Raw genomic sequence first — 6,479 nt, 5'->3', positions numbered from 1 at the left:
ACTGCTGCTTTCCTCCAGATGCTGCCTGGCTTTCTGTGTTCTTCCAGCCTCTTGTTTGTAGATGTTCTATTATTTGGCATGGCCTAATTGGACAGCTACTTGTAGGATGCCTTTAATCTGAAGTGGGATGCCTCTTGGACCACGTAGTTGCACTGTTGACAGTGTTCTTAATAGTGGATCACCATCTGCTGAAGTAGCAACACATCATAGTATCTAAATTGAAACCCATGGGATGTACCATTGATGTAAATATCTGGATCACCTATTTACCTTTGAAACACTTGAGTTTTATTCTCCTGCCATAGGTTGCTCTAGCTCATTAACATCTTTGCATGAGTAGCTGTTTATTTTTTTTTGTTCTATTCTGAAACTCTATTCAATGTCTGCACATTTTTTGAAAGTGATTTGTAATACATTCACTGTCTATGCCTGTGATGTTTCTTTGCTCCACAGCGCTGGCCAGGCTTTTTACCACCCAATCACCATGTTAGTTTCTCACGTGTGGTTTGTGGTTTGTACTTTAAACAATAAATGAGCACAGCTGATCTCCTGAGCCATGGTTAATTTTCTTTCATTAGGACCGATCTGTGTTGATTCTGGATTTCTGGTTCACTCACCTTTCTGGTTTTCTCCAGAGTCAGGTCTTTGGATAGCAATACACCTGGAAAAGACACATCAGCAATTCCAACAGCCATTTCTACTCTTACAAATTCTGTCTGAAAGTTACCATAGTTACATTTCTCTGCTAATTTGTAAAGATCATTATGAAATTATCTTTGGAATCCCCTGGATGCTGAACTCGTCTTTTAAATCTTGCTCTTAAGAATTGTTTCTAATGTTGAAATAATTGTCAAAGGCTTTCAGTACCTCTTCGAAAGTATCTGTTCCTTATCTTACCCCTCACTAACCCTAACCCTAAAAGATTGCTAGCTATATTCCCAATTGTGTACAGAAGTATATTCCTCATTCAGCTTCTGATTTAATGTCTAATTTGGAAGCTTTCCAGTATCTCAGAAATGTTTTCACCAAGATGTCCAAGTCTGTGTTCCATCTGGCCCATTTATGAAATTAAGTCATCCTGGCAATATTGTTTCTGATCCCATCTCTTCTTAACATGGCAATATATGTTATTTGCTTAAATTTTACTTGCTTTTAATCTGAAGTAATTGCAGTTCTGCTCTTTGCTCGAGGGTTTGCCTACATTTTGCAGCTAAAATGTGGATTCCTGTTGTTTTCATGCTTCCACTGAATTCCACTGCTTGCGTCTTTGATAACAATTCCAACTTTAATCACAGTTTCCTGAATGATTCCTGCCTTTGTTGCAGCTCTGATGAAAGTTTCTCCCGTCTTTTCTATAACCTGAATAAAGTATGCTAACCTTCTGCCTTGTCAGAGCAGATCTACTCAGGCTTTGAAGCTACCCAAAAACAGAAGTTGCTGAAAATGCTCAGCTGGTCTGGCAGCATCTGTGAAGAGAAATCAGAGTTAAAATTTCGGGTCCAGTGACCCTTCCTCAGAAGGTTTTTTGGTTTTTCAATCTATCCAATTTGCTGCTTTAAATGCTGGCTTCACAGCATCCTGGGTTTGCAATCTTGGATTAATATTTCTTTCATGGCCTTTTACTTCTGTGACTGTAGCTATGCTTCACATGCTCACTTGCTATGGTGGCAAAGCTCCAAATGAGCTGGAAGTAGTTTTTTTTAAACTTACTGCTTTTTTTTAGCCCAGATTACTGCACTATTTAAAGATTCCCCAGCCCACTATGGATTTTAAGCATTACTCACAGAGCTTCCAATGTCTGTTCTGCCTTGGGACCGTTCCCACAGACTAGCACTGCACAATGCAGCCTGTATTTGCTTTGCAGGTGCTAATTCTCTTTCTCCAAGGGGGTGCTACCCCTCCCAATGCACTGCATCACTTAACACATTTAAATGCTGTTACCTTTCACTGGAGTATCCTTCCTGAAGTACCTTCACAGAGGCCAGTACCCCATCACCAAGTCACCCTTCATTTACACGTGGAGAGTCCTTGACACTGATCCAACTCCCTCAGAGCCAGCTCTCAGAGTAAACAGAACCTCCTGTTTATATCTGTCAAGGCCTCCCTGATTGCACCAGGTTAACAGTCCCAGTCAGGGAACTCATATTATATTGTTGCAATCATTACACCTTCTTATTGAGGATTGTCATGTTAGTTTAATTTGTAGGGTTCTTAAACCTTCAGCTCTTCCCTTCTGCTGATTACACTGTCTGAACAGGTAACTGAAAGCTCACTGGATGTAAACACCAGTGTCAATTCTCAAAATCCTGATTGCCAATTTACAATTGCAGAATTTTAGAGCACAGCAATCTAAATAGACCCCTGACCTTGTCTAATTGCTTTGTAAAGTTCTTCTTTTCTACAATGTAGTCAAGCCATTCTTGAAAATTACGACTGAATCTTTTTCCACAATCCTTTCAGGCAATAAATTCCAGATTATATCAAATCACCACACAAAACTAAAGGATCACTCGTGCTTTTTTATCGTCTGCCAATTACCTTACATCTGTATGTACTGGCTACTGGCCTAGCCACCACTAGAAACAGTTCTTCCTTATGTGCTTCATCAAAGCCACTCAAAATTTTGAAAAAATCCAGAAAACCTCTCACATCATTTTCTGCTCCAAAACAAATCTGAGTTTCTCTAATCTCTCCACATAAGTTTGCCTTTGGTATCACTGTGATAAATCTCCTCTGCATTTTGTCCAAGGCCTTGAGGTTCATCCTAAAACATGGTGCCCAGAAAAAAAGTCCAAATTCCTACTCAGACATACTCCTAATTTTTTATCTCCAATATGTATTTCTTCTCTCATTAAATTTCATTGTATTTGCCTACTTCACCAGACTATGTCTTCCTGAAATCTACTATAATCCTTTTCACTGTTGATAAACTAACAGGTTTAGCGTTATCTGCAAATTGGGGAAGTATGTCCTTTGTACTCAAATCCAGGACATTGATATATATTAAAAAGTGTCCTTGAAGGGATTGGGAGACATGACTACACACTTTGCTTTTGTATGCAAAGCAGTTGTCCAAACTGCTTTCTATTTCTGACTTTTCATCAATTTTGTATCCATGTTGTTACTCCTATTCCAAACTCATGTGTTTCAATTTGCTAACAATCTACTTTGTGACACGTTGTCAAACACCATTCAAAAATTAATCGATATGACATCAACTTCGCTACTTTCATCAACACTCTTCATGATTTCATCCAAAAGTTCCTTCACATTTTTCAGATGCTTAACAAATCTGTTTTGGCTAACATTAATTAACCTACACTTTTCCATACATTTTACATTATGCCATCTAGAAATGCTCTCACTGTAGATGATAAGCCGATGGAGCTTGAAGTTTTGCACTTGTCCCTTTCCCCTTTCTAACTGATACTGTTTTACTGAATATTGTTAACACAAAGGACTGAACTCCTTGCACCGAATCTGTATGCTAGTTAACCAATCAGCTACATGGAAGAGATCTAACTCTCAACTGCAAGCAAATATAGAGTTTAAGCTGGCACTGAATAACAATATGATATAAAAGTAGCTTTACAAACTGCAAACAGGCATTTCCTGTAGCTATGGAGCTTGTTCGCTACTTCAACCGTCTTTGGCACACTTGGATAAGTTTACTCCTTTAAAGATAAACAGCACAACTTTTAGAGAAGATAAGACAAGATGTCAAAAGGCCCTAAATACTTAAAATAATGAAATTTGACCACCACAAGCTTTTGTCCCCAGTGTGCACGCAGCAAAGATGCAGAACTTGACTGGGGCTCAAACTCTCACTTTTTTGTTTCCTCCAGGCTCACAAGAACATATGAAATAGGAGCAGGAATAGGCCAGCTGGCCCTTCGAGCCTACTCCAGCATTTAATATGATCATGGCTGATCTTTTCGTGGACTCAGCTCCACTTACCCACCTGCTCACCATAAAACTTAATTCCTTCACTGTTCAAAAAATCTATCTATCTTTGCCTTCCTTTATTGTTCAACAATCCTGCGCTGCTGGCACAAGACAATAAATTCCAGGCCCTCTGAATTACTAAAGGCCTCACTTATTTTAATAGTTCAAGATCTCCTCAACTGGAAATGACCTGGTCCTAACTCATTAGTATTTGCTGAGCTGCACTTTTAATGGGGAAGAAGACTGATTTGAACCCTCTACCCACTTCCTATTTCCCTGTACCTGCAGCAAATACTCCAGGTCGGGTGATGCACCAGTGGGAATGCTTTCACTTCTGCAATCTGAGCTTCTCATGCCCTGGGACAGATTATGAATTTAAAGGTGATTATTCGCAAACTGGGGGAAATTATAAGATGTTCATCTGCGCCCCACAGTACCTGACTTGAAGCTTCTCAGACACACCTCCCTTACATCTAAAAGAGAATGATAATTGTGATCTCTCAGTCAGATCTGGATTTGAAGCCAGAAAACAAGTAAGGGGCTAATTTGATGAACTACCAATTCCAATCACAACTGGTGTGAAATTTTCCAGAATCTATTATTTCACCTCCCCAAAGGAAGTTACTATGTAATCAATAAAATTAATGTTAATTTATATTAAATGCTCAAAACGTTCAAATTAATCAATCAAAAAACTATTTATCAGAAATTTTCCAGCTCAATGGATGCAGGTACAGGAGACAGCACCATGGGAAGTTTCTGGAAATTGACATTGGGTGAAGATTCTGAAGTGATCACCGTCTTTTGGCTTTCCTTTGGAGCGAGACTAAGGGAGAGAAGAGAACTCCCTTAGGTCTCTTGTGCAATTAATTAAGACATGGTAGAGGTTATTAAGAGATCAGATTGAGCTATTTTAACTTTGAATCATAAATTTTCCAATTGTGGAAGATGTTTCACAACTCGCTAACAATTTTACAGGGTCACCAAGGCAAGTAAATACTACCAAAATCAGCTCCCGGCAGCAATAATAATACCAACACCAGCAGCAATGCCAACTGCCTTCTCTGCAAAAACATACTCTTTCATGGAACAGAGAGAGTAAGAACCAGCGAGATGGAAGCAGATCCTGAACACAGCGCCTACAGGCTGAAAAATCAGCTCTCAATACACTTGACCGTCAGTGTATTAAAATATCACATCAGGTTACGGTGACAGTTTCACTCTCCCAGCACAAGATCTCCTTCTTAGAGGCTCTGCTGGGCACACACTGTCAGTGGCCATCAATGGCCAGCCACTGAAGGGCCCAGGTCTCCATCTCTTAGAAAGTTGCGTGCTCTCTTCTCCTGCAAAAGGAGGCAGCAGAAAGATGTGAATGACTGTAATTGCCTGTTTAGGAAAGGGGTGACGTATGCCATTTTTGTGGGTGACCACGGGACATATATTCAAGGGTTTAATAGTCAGAGGGTGGGTATGAAAGTTGGCTGTTTGGATGGGGATTTGAGGTGTCTGAAGAAAAAGAAACAACTGGACCTGCAAGGTGTGTTAGCCTGGGGAGTGTTGTTCAGGAGAATGCTAATCAAGTAGAGTGTTTGGTTGAGATCCAGGAAACACTTGGCGCACTGTCTTTAAGGGTCTGGGTGTCTTTGTACTAAAAGCTAACTTACAGGTGAAGCAAGTAATTAGGAAAAGAAATGATATGTTGGCAATTATCAAAAGGGAATTGGAATACAGAAGTATACATAACTTGCTACAATTGTATCAAGAATGGGTGAGACTGCACATGTACCCATGTGTACAGTTTTAATGTCCTTACCTGAGGAAACGTATACTTGCCGAGAAAGGATGGATACTGTATTTCAGTTATACAAGGATTAGTTAGATATTGATCTCCTTATTTAAGGAATCGTCCGTTTCATTGTTTCAGAAGTTTTACCTGGTTGATACCTGGAATGAGTGGATTGATTAATACAATTCAAGTTATGAGGTTGGACAGGCTGGGTATTTTTTCACTGGTATTTAAAAAAGTGAGGGGTGACTGCATTGAATTGTATAAGATTCTGAACAGTTTTATCAAGGTGAATGTGGAAATGAGATTTTCTCTCATGGGTGAATTCAGGACTGGAGGGTACGATTTTAAAATTAGGCGTCACATTTTATAACAGAGACGGGAAGTTTTCATTGTTTGTCAGAAGGTGGTGTTACTTTGGAATACTGTGCCTCAGAAGGTGTCAGAAACAGGATCATTGAGTATTTTCAAGACAGAGGGCAATAGATTCTTGTCAGTCTAGGGCATGAAAGGTTGTCAGGGGGCAGGTGGGAATGTGGAATTTAAAATACAGACAGTACAGCCATGATCTTATTCAACGTGGAATAGGTCCAAGGGACCAAATCATCTACATCTGTTTTTATTTCATATGTTTTATGTAGAGGGAAGGCAAGGTAAGTTCATCAGCCTGATTCCTAGGTGAGCAGGATTGTCTTATGAGAAAAGATTGAGGAAACTTGTTGTGTATTCTCTACCGTTTCAAGGATGA

The sequence above is a fragment of the Rhincodon typus genome, chromosome 3, assembly GCF_021869965.1.
Source record: "Rhincodon typus isolate 14 chromosome 3, sRhiTyp1.1, whole genome shotgun sequence".
NCBI classification, from domain to species: domain Eukaryota; kingdom Metazoa; phylum Chordata; class Chondrichthyes; order Orectolobiformes; family Rhincodontidae; genus Rhincodon; species Rhincodon typus.
The sequence above is the reverse complement of the archived record's forward strand: the minus strand, read 5'-3'. Positions refer to the sequence as shown.